The sequence below is a fragment of the Notamacropus eugenii genome, chromosome 1 (genome assembly GCF_028372415.1).
Source record: "Notamacropus eugenii isolate mMacEug1 chromosome 1, mMacEug1.pri_v2, whole genome shotgun sequence".
NCBI classification, from domain to species: Eukaryota; Metazoa; Chordata; class Mammalia; order Diprotodontia; family Macropodidae; genus Notamacropus; species Notamacropus eugenii.
In genome coordinates, this window is record NC_092872.1 from 272,183,291 (window position 1) to 272,198,869 (window position 15,579).

The following is a 15,579-nucleotide window of genomic DNA, read 5'->3' on the forward strand; positions in this document are numbered from 1 at the left end:
TCTCTCTTTTTTGCTCTCTTTTTCTTCCCACTCCCTCTTTCATATAAATATATGTGTGTATGTGTATACATACATACATACATATGTACAAGTATATATATAATATATATAGTATAAGTGCATGAGTGAATGTAGACACACACCCACACACACACCCACACACACACCCACACACACACATACACACACACACACACCAGGCCTAGAGTCAGGAAGACTTCCCTTCCTGAGTTTAAATCTGAAATCAGACACTAACTAGCTATGAGACCCTGGACAAGTAACTTAAATTTCGTTGCTTCTGTTTCTTCATCTGTGAAATGAGTTGGAGAAAGAAATAGCAAACCATTTCAGGATCTGTACCAAGAATATCTGAAAAAGGGATCACAGAGGCAGAGATGGCTGAAAAATGGCTTCACACCCACACACACACAAAAGTGTTTTATGTAGGAGGTAGCATCTAAATTGTGTTTTGAATTAAGTTAGAGGTTCTATGATGCAGAGGGTCGGGGCTAGTGCCTTCTTCTCATGGAGAACCATTGCTTATTCAAAGGCACAGAGAGGGTTGATGAAATCTTTCAGGTGAGGGATAATAAGGAGGTAGAGGTTGGACTGGTGAAGCACACTAATCTATAATAAGCCTAGAATATCCAGTTCACTTCTAAATGACAATGAGCTGCTAGCAGAGGGCTTTAGTGGGTGAATAGTGTTATGCCCCGCATCTTAGAGATGAGCAAAGTGGGGTCCAATGATATTGTGTAAGGTGCCCAAGTTCATACAGTCAGTAAATGTCAGGACTTGAGCCACGTTAAAGGGAATAATAATAGCACCTACTTCCCTGGGTTGTTTTAAGGATCAAATGAAACAATATATGTAAAGTTGTTTGGCAAACTTGGAAGCACTATCCATGTAAGCTCTTATTGAACACAGATCTTAGGGTGACTAGATGAGTGATGTCTACATTGTGCCACTGGAGATTTGCTCTAACACAGAAAACTACGTTAAATTTGTCAATTTTACCAGGTAATAGGGAGAAAAATTTCTGCAGCAAAGTTCTCTGATAGATGTCTCATTTTCAAGATACATAAATATCTGATTCAAAATTACCAGAAAAAAGAACCTTTTCCCAGTCAATGAATGGTCAAAGAATATGAACAGGAAATTTTCAAAGGAAGAAATCCAAACTTCCATTAGCCATATGAAAAAAGCTTCAAATCACCAAAAATTAGAGAAATAAAAATTAAACAAACTCTGAGCTTTAACCCATCAAATAGACAAAGTTGACGAATCAAGAAAATGACAGATACTGGAGAGTGCAGGAAAAACAGGCATATTGATATACTGTTGTGGTGCTGTGAAAGGGTATAGTCATTATGGAAAGTAATTTGGAATTATGCACCCCAAATTACAAAATGTATATATATATATCCATTTTCCCAGAGACACTGCTATTTTGTGGATGCCTCCAAAGAAATCAAAGAAAGAGGAAAAGATCCTATATTACAAAAATATTTAAAATAGCTTTTTTTTTTGTCTTTGCAAAGGTTTCAAAACTATAGGAGATGCCCATGAATTGGGAAATATCTGAATAAATTTCAGGATGGGAATGTAATAGAGTACTATTTTTCCATAAGAAATGATAAAAGGGATAGTTCCAGAGAAATTTTGGAAGACTTGTAGCAGAAACAGAAGAACGATGTATAGAATAATAATATTGTAAAGCCAAACAATTTTTGAGAGATTTAAGAACTCTAATCAATGCATTGATCAGTTGGTATTCTAAGAGATCAACGACATGCTACTTCCTGCCATAAACATTCCATATTCAGTACAAGGAATAAAATACACCTTTATGAAGTTGGATAGTTTGGGAATTTGTTTTTTTTTTGACCATGTATATATGATTTTATTTTTCTTTTTTATGGGTGAAGAGTCTGTAGGAAGAGAAAATAAAGTAATGCTAATTGAAAAAAAGAAGCTTTCCATGATGCTCCAAAGGTTGTCCCCAAAGACAGTCCTTGGCCAGGGGTCCTATTGGATGTTTTCCAACCTTTAAAACCATAACTGATCTTTAGGAGCAGGACTGGTCTGGTAAATGCTTAACTCTCAGCTTCAATATCTTTGAAGTACTATTGGAAAAATGCAATATACAATCAGACAAATATACCAATATTTAACAATATAAATTATAGGCAGAGAACTCTAATAACAGTGGATTGGGATAGTCTTTTTATTAAGGATGGGGAAGAATTTGAGCTGCACCTTGAAGGGACCTAAGGACTTAAGGGTAGAATGCTATATTCTAACTGTACAGAGCAACCTACTCCAAGTGATGGAGGCAGAGCAAGTAACCAGTTTGAAAACATAGACTGGACTCAGATGGTGAGGGACTTTAAATACTAAGCTGAGGAGCTTGCATTTGATGTGGGAGGAAATAGGGAGCCAGTGAAGCTTCTTGAACAAGAGGAGCATCAGACTTGTGCTTTAGAAAGATGATTTTGTCAGCTGTGTGGATCATGAATTAGAGAGGGAAAAGGCTAGAATCAGTGAGGCCAAAATGCCTGGCATATAGTAAGCACTTAATAAATGCTTGCTGATCAACTGACTATTGCAAGAGTAAAGGCAAGAAAGCTGAGGGTTTGTGCTAAACCTGAACTGTGTGGGCAAAGCCAAGTGGATAGATCAAGCTAAGTTGGAGAGGTCTGAATACCAAGACCCCCAAGGCCTTTGAATGTGATCTTAGGGTGTAATCGATATGTTGACTGCTACTCTCCAGTGAGGCTGAGAAGTTTTCCTACCAAAGACTGGATGATTGGCCCAAAGTCCTAAAGAAAGGTAAGCGATCCAGTGAGGACCAAGCCCTGGGCCTCCACATTCCTAGTTCATGTCCTTTACACACTGTGTGTGTGTGTGTGTGTGTGTGTGTGTGTGTGTGTGTGTGTGTGTGTGTGTGTATGTGTGTGTGTGTGTGTGTGTGTGTGTGTGTATTGAAGTACCTGCTACATTCTCTAGAGGGTGAAGAGACAGACACAATGTAGAAAATGTCAGCTCATGATTTGTATCCTAGGCAACCACCAAGGCTCCCCATTGTCTCTGACATTAGGGCCTCACTCATAGGCTAGCCTCAACTGATCTTTCAAGACTGATATCACAATTTGGACTTTAATGCATCCTATCTTCTAGCCCCAATAGCTTATTTCCACTGTTACCCTTTCCTTGTGATTTGTTTGTTGCATTGGATCTACCTCTGGAAGTCTCTCTTTACTTGTACCCCTGGGACTGAAATAAAATCCCCCTTCTCCCCATGAACTACGGACGGCTTCCCTCAATCAACTGATGGATCAGGAAGTCATACAAAATTTGTATTTTCATTTCTCCTGCCATAACATTATTCTCAGCTAGATATACTGAGTGCCTCCTGGGGGCTCTCACCTATGCATATATTCATATATTCTCTTTTATATAAAACAAAAAACATCTTAGCTTTTCATGGAATGTAGCTATTATTTCTGGATTTGCTTTGAAATGAGACATAGTTATAAGTGCATTTCCCATTCAATGATTAAGAAAAATTAGCATTCATTAAAAATAATCCTTTTTACATTTTCTATGCACCCAAAGGGGAGCTGATAAGTATTTAACATGAATCAAAGTAAAGTTGATTGACACAACCTGGAAATTCCATGCACATTTAAATCCCTGCAAGGGACCTTGAAAATGATTTCCTGACCTGACTTGTCATACAAAAAAGAAAAAAAAATGCTCTCTGTTAAATCACTAAATAATTCTCCCCATAATGAGAATATCAGTATTTCAGTGGTACCTTCAAAAGAATTGATTTGACAGCCCACAAAAGTAAAATCTGACTGAGGAAAATAATCCTCTTTCATCCTCTTCTTGGGTTTCCATTTACTAACCAGCTCAGAATGACAGAATCACAGAGTCTTAGCATGGAAATGGACCTAAGAGACCATGTTGTCGATCCAATAGCTGGACAAGATTCCACTCCATATTATACCCCCAACGCTCATGAAGACTCTGAAGATCACAACCTAGAGGGAATCCCCCAGTTCCCAAGGTGGTTCCTGACATTGACTAAGGAGAAGGGGCTTAGGATCTTAGGAAATGTTTCCATTAGGAAAGCTTTCCTCCTTGTAACTTTCTCCTCTTGCTCATAGTTATCTCCTTTAAGACCAAGCCAAACCACTCAAACCAAGCATCCATGTGACAGGCTTTCAGAAATTTGACCACAATTATCCCCCTCTCCCCCAGCACAAATACTCATGGAAAGAAAAAATGTCTAGAAAAATTGAAAATTAATTTGTTTGCAAAATGTGGTAATTTTAATTAGTTTATCAGATTTGGGAATAAAAACTTCTGGAACATTATTTGTAGAAAGTGCATCCCATTCCAACTCTCACCAACATCATTTACCAACCAGCTTCCACCTATGGGCAGGGAAGTCCAAAAGTCCAGCATCCCTAAGCCCTCAGGCCTTGAATATAGCCAGCTCCCTGCCTTTGTCATCCAAGGGAACAGGTCTTCTGACGATGCAAGCTGGCAACTACTTCTGAAGATGCTCCATTTTCCTCTTCCTTCAAAGCTACAGCTGTTGGAGAACCAGAAAATAAAATGTTTACCACCACAATCCTTGGCACTATCAAGCAGGTCACTTGAATAGTGCTTTATCAGTGGGAATGACTTAAAAGAAGATGTGTGACCATCTGCTTTACTGCTGCACTGTAAGACCCACTGAGGCTTTTCAGCAGATTTGAAGCTGAATCCTCCTAGTTGCTCTGGCTTTGCCCACTAGAAGGTTAATGTCTTGAGAATAGAAACTGGTTCTTCTTTCTTCTTGCATCCCCAGAGCTTAACACAGTGCAGTGTACCTAGTAAGTATTTAATAAAGGCTTGTTCACCTTCCTTCCTTCCTTCCTTCCTTCCTTCCTTCCTTCCTTCCTTCCTTCCTTCCTTCCTTCCTTCTTTTTTTCCAATTTTTTTCTTTTTTGTAACCTGTCTGTGTATACAATAAAATTTGTAGAATGTAATAGAGAATAGGAAAAACTTATGTAATATCCTCTAATAAGAAATTAGACAGTTATAGAACTCCAAAACAAGACTGCATAATTGTTGTTATGCAAAAACAGTTTTTTTCAACTTTATCATTGCTGCTTCTAAGTAGAAATTGGGGAGTCAAAAGAAAATCTTGCCAGTCATGAAATTGGTCAGGCATTAATATTGTCTTGGGTTCAAATTTGGACACTTCTAATTTACTCTTTATTTGACATTAAACAGGTCATTTAAACTCTTTAGACTTAACTGCCTCATTTGTAAAATGAGGAATTTGACTAGATTTTTTTTCAACATCTCATTCAAGTCTAAACCGATCTGTCCTTTATTGGAAATTTTACAAGATCCTCTAACACTCATTCAAATTTATGTTCAATTGTGTCATAATAATTTATATATGTGTTTTATTCCCCCTACTAGTTTTCAACACCATTCTGGCAAGGCCATTTCATTGTTATCTTTCTCTCTTCCTTCATACCTAGTAGAGTTTCTTCTGTTCTCCCAGGTGTTCCTGCTCCTCTCTCTCCAAATTACCACACATATATTTTGTATGTAATTCTTATTAATTTATCTGTCTATCTATCACCTAACAGATTTTAAGCTTCTTAAATTCGGGGCTGTCAACTCTTTTTTTTTTTTTTTTGGTTTTTAAGGAACCACCGAAATACAGATGCTTTCCTATATAGGGAGAATTATTAAATGATTTAACCAGGAAAATCTTCTTTTTTCTCCCTCAGGGAATTAGGGGCTTATACTTAACAAGCTAAGTCAGGTATTAGTTTTCAAGTTCCCTCACAGAAATTTAAATGTGCATGGAGTTTTCAGGTTCTGTCAATCAACTTTACTTTGATTCATGTTAAATACTCATCATCTACTCTTTTGGTGCATGGAAAATGTAACAGGATGCTTTATAGTAAATGCTAAATTTTACTGATTATTGAAGAGGAAATGCAGTTATAGCCAGCTATCATTTGAAACTAAATCCATAATTAATTAGTGGTCACATACCATAAAAACAGTGGGTTTCTGCACTTAAATAAAAGGGAATATGTGAATACATGCATTGTATGTCACTCACTATTGCTAGTTGAGTTCAATGTTATGGCAGGGAAAAAAATGGAAGTGTATATTTCCATTTCCCACATATAAATCTCTAGGAGGAAGCCTTCCTTTATTTATGGAGGAATAGAGGAATTTTGTTTCTTTACCATAGGTTAAGCATAGCAAAAGGAAGATTTTCATAGATTAAATAAATTTAAGAAACATAAAAGTTACAAGAGGCTGGATATCTAAGGGGATATTTCCTTCTGAGCTTCCCTCATGTCCTGTTTCACCTTATCTCTTCAGACTATGGAATGGAATTCATTTTCCATGCTCACTATTTTAGACAGAATGTCTACTTGTAATTCCTAGTATTTAGCACTTTATTTCCCACCTCAGAGCCTTTATATAGGCCTGGGCCCATTAATAGAATCTACCAGCTTTCTTTCTCTACCTCTTAGAATCTTTTATCTTCCTTCAGGGCTCAGTGTTACCTCCAATGAAACACCTCGTTGGATAATTACTGTTTTCTGCTCTACAGATTATACTATCAGCATATTATGTGTGATGGTAGGCAAGTCACAACCTCTCTATCCCTGATTTATATCATCTGTTAAATGAAAGGGTTGGATTAGATAGTTTCTAACATCCCTTCCAACTTCAAATCTATGTTCCTATGATCGTTGTATCCTATACAATATCCTTTCAGTCCACTGTAAACTCCTTGAGTATAGGAGTTATCACTCATTTTATAGTTCTTTAAAAATGACTACCTGGACCCCACTGCCTGAAAACCAAAATTATTTTTGTTTGTATTTTATTTTCACAGAGGGCCAGTGATGTCATTAAGGTGATGTCTTGACTTGGATTTAAGTGAGAAAGAATTCCACAAAGTTGTCAGTTTCATTCTCTCTTCCAAAGACAAGTCAAGATGGCTGGTAACGGCCCAGAATGTAATGTATGACTTTGATATCTTTAATGTCTGACTAAGTTATAAGTGCTCCACAGTACCTACTTCAGCTACTTTCAAGGCTTTTGGAACAAATTGTTCTCATCCATCCATTTTTCCATGGGGATGTCTTCACATGCTTGAGTAGATACCCCCTAACTCATTGGTAGTTTGAGGCTGGTTAGTTATCCTCAATTTGGTGTAGCCTGTCTGTTCAGATGGTTTTAGCAGGGTGTGTTCCTTGTGTATGCTACAGCTTCTTGGAGCTGCAGGTAAGCATTGGGTGGCAGGTAGACACCAAAAATGGATGACAACCCTGAAAAGGGCATGGCAAGCCCTCACATCAGAGGTGCTAGTCTTCACTGAATATTCCATACACCCCAATAAGAATTCACCCTTATATAACTTCAGTCTGAGAGAAAGGGAGGAGGATCAGGTTCACAATTTAACTCAGTTATCTTATTGCAGTGACCCAACCAGTTCAACATCCAATGCCTCCCTAGTCTGTGGTTGCAGCACCCTGACTTTTTAGGACTTCCTCACCGGACCAGCAGCAATAACTGGCCTAGGATTTTGTCTTCAAATTCATCATGGCTTGAGCTTCTGGGTCTGAGTACTCCACTGCTTATGGTTAAAACTAAGAAGAACAAATGAGACTAAAGGCACAAGCTCAATTATTGGGGCCACAGAACCTGTAATTAAAGGAAGTAGAGATAGCTTTCAGCCTTACCTCTCTTAGGCATGATGCTTAACTTCAGGTGAGCAGGGTCTTCTCCTGATCCCAGATGTTTGGATGCTTCTAGAAAGAGAAAGGCTATCTCAATCTGGTATTTTTAAAGATGCAGCCCAGTCCTCCTATATGGCCAAAGGACAGAATCTGTTTCTACCCAAATGATAGGAGAACATGGAATATCTTTTCCCAGAAATAAGTCCCTGCTATCTCCCACATGGGTGCCTCTGTCTTATGTGATCTAGGTATGACAAAGCACACATATACTAATAAGCCCAATAGCTAGGATAGTGAAATGCAAATAGGCATAGTTCCAGTTGTGGAAGAAGAAGAAGGAGGAGGAAAAGGAAGAGGAGGAAAAGTGGTTGTAGTAGTGATCCTAATCCCAGCTAGACTATATGAAACTCTTTAGGGTCTTTACAATCCTTTGTTATCCCACTGGTTCCTCATAATAGCTCAAGGAATTAGAAATTATAATAATAATGATAATAATTTTTTTACAGATAGAGAAATAGAGACTTTGCCAGTTTAAATGAATTGCTAAGGGTTACGAAGTAGTAAAAGTCTGAGGCATGGTTTGAACCTAAGTCTTCCTGATGCTAAACCCAGTGTTCAATTCACTTAATAAAGAATTGTTAAATTATATTATGATTCAGTCCCCATCCACAGAGATGACACTACCTCACACTCTTGGGTAAAATGCAAGAATCACTTTTTTTCTAAAAGAAATTTTTTTTGGAATATGAAATGGAGATGTACAATAGGCATTGTCCTAAGAACTATCTTTATCTCATACTCAAGCCATTAACAGACATGAGGTCAGCTTCCAGAGGCTCATTTTTTTCCCTTCCACATACTGATCTTTATTTTTAAAAAAGTGGTTTCACTTGAGCTGTTTCCCAGAAATTAGACGTGCATCCTAAAGTCTCTAGGACTGTCTGGAATATAGAAGGCTTCATCATTGTCATGTTGGCAAACACACTGGGTATAAAAACTGAAGGTATTCATCAAAGTCACTGGGTGAAGGCATCAATGGTAATATCAGTGGTGACAAGGTGAACCCTGAAAATAGAAGAAATGTATATGATGATTTTTGTGGCTAAAGGACCACATAATTGAAGAAAGGTAGTCAATGTTGCTAACAAGGATCATTTCTTTAGAAGAAGTTGTTATCTCTGCTTTACCTTTCAGCAAGCAAGGGAAGACTTTTACAAACTATTTCTCCTAAGAGATTCTAAAAATTAGCATTACTTAATTTTTTCCACTGTGGTCTTACTTAGCAGAAAGGAAGGAGGATAGAAATGAATAAAACAGATGAAATAAAGGATAGAACTATGGGAGAAATGAAAAGAAGGAAAAAAGAATGAATGAAAGGAGGATTAAAGAAAATAAGAAAGGGAAAGAAAGAAGAAAGAAGGAAATAAGAAAGAAGAAAAGAAGGAAGGAAAGAGAATAGAATAAGAGAAATTTTGTTGAAAGGAATCCTAAGAGCTATCCAGAAACAACTTTCCTTAAAAAAAAAAAAAAAAGAACTTGCATTACAAAATACTTTATATCTTTGCCAACTTTTAATTTTAGGACTTCAAGAATGTGATCTCATGATGTTTTGAGGGAGTCCATCTGAGGGAGTGGATAGCCCTGTTAGGGACTTTTCTTATTTGAAGCTTGCCTCTTTTTGCCTCTTTATAACTTTCCCCAATGATTCCTTGTTTTGTGCTTTGGGTTCAAGTAGAAAAAGATGCTAGACCTTCAGATAGTTGAAGAAAGTTGTCATTTCATGCCACAATTCTATGTCTACTTCTCCTTCCTAAACATCCTAATTCCTTCAACTTATTTTTTATGACACAAACTCAAGGCCTGAAAAGTAATCCCCACTAGAATTTGTCATAACTGACAAATATTGATCCAACCTTTGTTTGAAGACATCTAATGAAGGAGGACCCACTTCTCCCCAAGGCATCCCACATCACTCATTGGTAACTCTCATTGTTAGGCAGATTTTTCCCCTTCCACCAGGCATAAATTTGGCACTTACTAGCTTCTATCCATCATTCTTATTCCTGTTTTCTAGAGTTAAGCAAAACAAGTCTAATCAAATTTCCACAGGGAAGTCCTTCAAATACCTGGAGGCAGCTAATGTATCCTCTAATTTTTTTTCTTCTCCAGGCTAAATGATCCTGCTTCTTTCCAATAATCCTAGTATGAAATTATCCATATACCCTTTACCATCCTAGTTGCCTTTCAATTAGGAGATAAACTCACTTGGTAGACAAATTTATGAACTTGGTAGACATTCTGAGATAATTTTTGTGACTCCTCTTCTCCTCCATCCCCCTTTGAAAGAATCCAGCCTGGGCATGAACCTGTTTGAATTCAGTTGGGCTTATTCTTAGATAAAGGACCCATTGCACAACTCATACTTGAATCCCTCAAATTAGCTGACACCTTTCAGAACTTGTATTTCTCCAGCATACCCATCAAGAATACAAAACTACCTCTTATGTAATAATGCAGCATCAGAAAATGATTTTACATTTCTTTGTTGTTATTCCTCAATATTCCTCAATAATTGCAATATATATGTATATATTAAGACAGAGACAGAGTAGAGCAAAGTGTGAGCAGGACCAAGACAAAACCTTCAGATGGAAAAAGCAAAAACAGAAACAGGTAATAAATACATATACATACATATATACAGAAGGTAAAATGAGGTGAAATGAGGAGAAGTTCAAAATAGGCATATTTAGGCTTGAAGAAATGAAAAGAAATTCTTCACAATTAGAATTCTCCCAAAGTAGAAGGGGCTGCTTGGGGCGTAGTATATTTACATTTGCTGGATGGAGGTCTTCAGATAGAAGCCTCACAAATCCTTCTCAGGTATACAGAACTGGGGATTCTTTTGTAAATATTGATTAGGCTGAAAGACTGCTGAAATCTTTTTCACTTCTGAACACCTATGATTCTGTGAAAGTAAAAAAAGGACATTTGAGATATGATTAAAAATAAGCTATCACAGTTATTGATAGGAATTTTTTATTAAAAAAATGAAAACAAATTAATGGCTCATTCAATAGATTTGATGTGAGATTAGAACTATATCAGTTTACTTTTTCTCTGAACAAAGACAGAATTGAAGTGTGGGCAGGTATTATGTAGGCACATGATGCTGATTTATTTTGAGTGAGTTACAAATGGGAGAGGAAATTTAAAATCAAGAGAAAGCCACAAAGTGTCTTTCCATATCTTGGTGAACTATGATGGAGTTAAGAATTCCCAGAGACCAGAACTCTATTCTACTCTGGAAACCAGAAGAACCTCCAGAGTGGAATAGGTTTCAGGACTTTGAATCTAAAGTTCTGGGTTCCAGTCTTTGACTTTGGTCAAGGTATTCTGTGTTTTAGTTTATTAATCTATACAAGATAAAGACTCATAAGTCTTCATGCAAGTTTAGGATTCAAAAGCTTCAAATTGTACTAGAACTTTTGAGAAATCCTGTCTATAGATCCAGACCTTTCAGAGAAAGTTATTGTGAAGCTCAAATGAGCCATGAAATATCTCACATGTAGTAGGTACTAGAGGTATTATTGCCATTTGACAGATGTATAAAAGAAGCTGAGAGGTTCAACAATTTGTTCACAAATACTGGTGACTTTAAAGCCCTATTTATTCATTGTTTCAGAAGCATTATACATACAGTTCTCCCTTCACAGAAATTTGCACTATGCAAATTTGACTTTATATAAAGAGTTTTGAAAAGAAATCTGCATTCCAAAAAATACCTGTGTTAACTTTACTGTATGGTACTGTGCTCTTTCTCCCTCCTGCTTCTCCACTTGGTGTTCTAAGACCTCTCACTCCTCCCCCCAAAACAAAAATCAGTAAAGAAACAAAAACCCTACAAGTGAAAATGAATGAATGCTGAGAGGTCAAAGTAAGATTGGATTTTGGCTTGAGGAACCTCCCCCGGCAAACCCTAGTCTGCGTGTCTGTCTTCAGTCTGTCCCTGCTGATTACCATGTGTCTGTCCCTTGTCTAGCTGTCTCCTGATCTCTGGTGTGTGTGTCTATTAGGCCCCGGTAGTCTGCCCCCTCTCACAAATGTCCTTCCTTTGAGTTCTGGCTGGCCCCAGCTCTGAGTATTTCTCCTCTTGCTCTTGCTTCTCTTTCCCTGGTCCCCATGTGTCCTTGAACCATATGCTGGCCCCCTCCCTCTGTGGGTGCAGGTGGACATGGGGAGTGTTTCTGCCACTCTTTTTTCCACAGGTCTGCAGGCAAAATTGTATTACATAAAAATCATTTTACTGAGAGCTGCCAAATGGTCCACTTATATAAAGCCAGAACTGTCCTTACCTATTATAGACAGTGGGCTGTCCTAGATGCTGATGGGGGAGGGGATACCAAGATAACTAAGCCATGCCTCTTTCTCTCAGACTGTTTACATTCCAGCCGGGGGTGGGTGGGTGGGTGGGGGAGCTATGACTCAGATAGGCACTATAAGACAATAACTAATTGTAGAAGAGTAAATAAAAATCTATTAATGAGTTATAGGAAATAAATCTAATTTCTTATTACAGAGATAAAGGAAGGCTTTATGGAGAAAGTTTTTGAGGTGATTCTTCAAGGATTTTGAAAGGTGAAAATGGGTTAGATAGAACAGGGAAAGGTTTTATGTCATAGGAAACAATGTGAGGAAAAGTATTCATGAAGGGAAATGCTGGATGAGGGAGAGTGAGTAATTTAAAGAAGGATCATCAGACAACAGTGAGATTCAGGGGAAAATCGATGTCTTTGGACTCAGACAAACTGGGTTATGAGAAAGAGACAGAGAGATAGAGAGAAAGATAGAGACACAGAGAGAGACAGAGAGACAGAGACAGACAGAGACGGAGACAGAGAGACAGATATAGAGACAGAGAGATACAAAGAGACAGAGACACACATAAAGACACAAAAAGAAACAGAGATACAGATACTGAGACAATCAGAGAGAGACAGAGAGACACATTAAGACAGACAGAGTAGAGCAAAGTGTGAGCAGGACCAAGACAAAACCTTCAGATGGAAAAAGCAAAAACAGAAACAGGTAATAAATACCTGTTGGGGGTGTAAGCTCAGTTCCATGTGGACAGTCTCGGGCGGGTAAAAGTGAGAACTTCTAAACCTTAGAGTTCTCATGAGGCCCCCCAGGGAACAGCAAGGAATTGAGGTGTGAGACCGGGATATCTCGTGCATTTCCGCCTCTTCCCGTGGGAAACGTGATGGGAGAGAGCATCCCTGCCCTCGAGATTGGCCCAGATCTGGGCACACCTATTGTTATCTAACAGGCACGGTATTGAGGTGCAAACGATGCGGCAGAAGAGCTTAAGTAGGGTCAGGAAAGCCCGAAGGCGCTCTTAGCGCTGAGGGGCCCTTACAGGACAGAAGGCCCCTCTTCCTTCTTTCCTCTCTTCGCTCTTCCCTCTCCCCTCTCTCCCCACTTCCACTTCTGCTTTCATTCTCTTACTGTAAGATCTTTGCCTCCTTGGGAGATTTCTCTCTCTCTCCTAAGGAAGAGTTCCCCCTGCACATGTAACCAAGACCCTGAATAAAGCCTAACCCTTGTTCGACTCTGGAAAGTCTCTTCTCTCATACGTTTATCCGGTTTGGCCAGCCGAAGACCTACGATAGGTAAGGTAAGACTCGGGTAGCCCTCAGGCCTCTAGGCCTGGCAAATACCAGAGGGTTTTTCTGTTTTGATTGTTTGAAGGCATCACTAAAAGTCCAGTGACCCAAAATCATTTACTTCAAGCCTGAGTTACTATTTGAACTTGAAGACATCAGATGATTGACTGTGATCTGATTTTTTTCGTTAGTTTCTGAAGGAGAGTACTTTTTTCTCCTGAAGGATGAGTTTGTATCTTTCTTCCCTATGAGGACCATTGTTACCACACTTTGCCTTGTAGTGATGTGAGGCAGAAATATTCTTGGATACCAACCTAAAATGCTACCTCCTCCCTGACACTCACAAATGTGCATTCTAGGATGCTCTGAGTAATGGGCATGACTTCTCCATTGTTTGGAGTGGCTGTTCTCTGCAATATTGTACTTAAACTACCCATGCCCTGATGAACTGAATTTTTGCCATGTATGAATTCCACTAGTTGATGGGCCTGGATATCACATTTGAAACAAATTATAGAATGTTAAAGGTAAACCCCTCAGCATCATAGTGGAAAACTGCTTCAGTGCAAATATGTCATTGACAACCTAACTGCTTGTTAGTGGGACTTCCTGGACTACCTGGGGTTTCATCCTGCCATTGACTCATCGGACCTCACTTGAGTAGTGAATGAAAGAATGGAGCATGATTTTGTAGAGTTATTGAGAGCCATTAAACCAAACGATTTAGTCAAAGAGAAAGAAAGGTAAAGTTGTCATGGGGAGACTTCCCTAGTAGCCTTGAGATGAATGTACTTACATAGTCTGAACTCTACTTTCTGTGAGGATAGAGTCCTTATGTAAGCAGATCCACACTTAATTTAAGGAGGTAGAAAGTGGGGCAGAGGAAGTTAGTGCTCCGTATTTATTCCTGAAGTTGTCTGGCATTTGTTAGGGCTGTAAGAATTTGTAGAAGCTGCTGCCAGTGTCTTCAAGACCCATTTGTAAAGATGAGACTGGATACTTTGCCATCTGCTATAAATGTTCCCTAGGAGATTTAGCTGCTCATGTTCCCTAGTTTCCATAGTTTATTTCCCTTCCACAGCTATTTATCCTATGGTGTAATTTGGGGATCCAATCTGCTTAAAATATACAATTTTGGCACTGCATGGAGTATAATTCTTAATGGTTTTGCCCAGCAAAATCAGGTTTGTCTTGGGTATCATGAGGCAAGTTGTATTCCTGAAGGCCTGAAGAGGATTAATTTTATGTTTCAAAATGGAGGACATTATTGAAATAAAGATTCTCTTTATAGGAATCATGAGAAAGAATTTGACTCTCATGCTAGAGCCTCAGGATGCTGATAAAGCCAGAGAGTTGGAGCTGAAGGGACCTTAGCAGTCATCTCATCCAATCCCCTCACTTTATAGACTAAAGAAATTGGGCTTTTGAGAGAGGAAGTGATTGGCCTAAGGCTACTTGGTAAGTTGAAAATTCTGAGTCTGAGCCAGGATTTCTAACTCCAAACCCAGTATTCTTTGTGAAAATGTCACATCGTTTCAATACTCTGTTCTGTTCTAATTCCTTCAATTTCTTCTTCTTCTTCTCTTATTGCTACAGCTAACATTTCTAGCACTGTAATGAATAATAGTGGCGATAATGGATATCCTTGTTTCACTCCTGAGTGTTTTGGATATGCATCTAGCTTATCTCTATTGCATATACTGTTTGCTGAAGGTTATAGGTAGATACTGCTTATTAGTTTATAGAAAGTTCCTTTTATTCCTACACTCTCCAGTGTTTTCAATGGGAATGAGGGTTATATTTTGTCAAAAGCTTTTTCTGCATCTATTGAGATAATCATGTGGTTTCTGTTAGGTTTGTTGTTGATGTGATCAATAATGCGAATAGTTTTCCTAATATTCAACCATCCTTGCATTCCTGGTACAAATCCTACATGATCATAATGTATTATTCTCATAATAAGTTGCTGTATTCTTTTTGCTAAAATCTTATTTAAAATTTTTGCATTTATATTCATTAGAGAAATTGGCCAATAATTTTCTTTCTCTGTTTTGGCTCTTCCTGGTTTAGGTATCAAAACCATATTTATATCATAAAAAGAACTTGGGAAGACTGCTTCTTCCCCAGTT

At 38.2% G+C, this 15,579-nt stretch overlaps 1 pseudogene; it reads left to right on the top strand.

The window, feature by feature from the left end:
* The first annotated feature begins 3,923 nt into the window (after positions 1 to 3,923).
* LOC140517065 (adenylate kinase isoenzyme 6-like) overlaps positions 3,924 to 15,579 on the top strand; it is a 60,987-nt pseudogene continuing 49,331 nt past the window's right edge.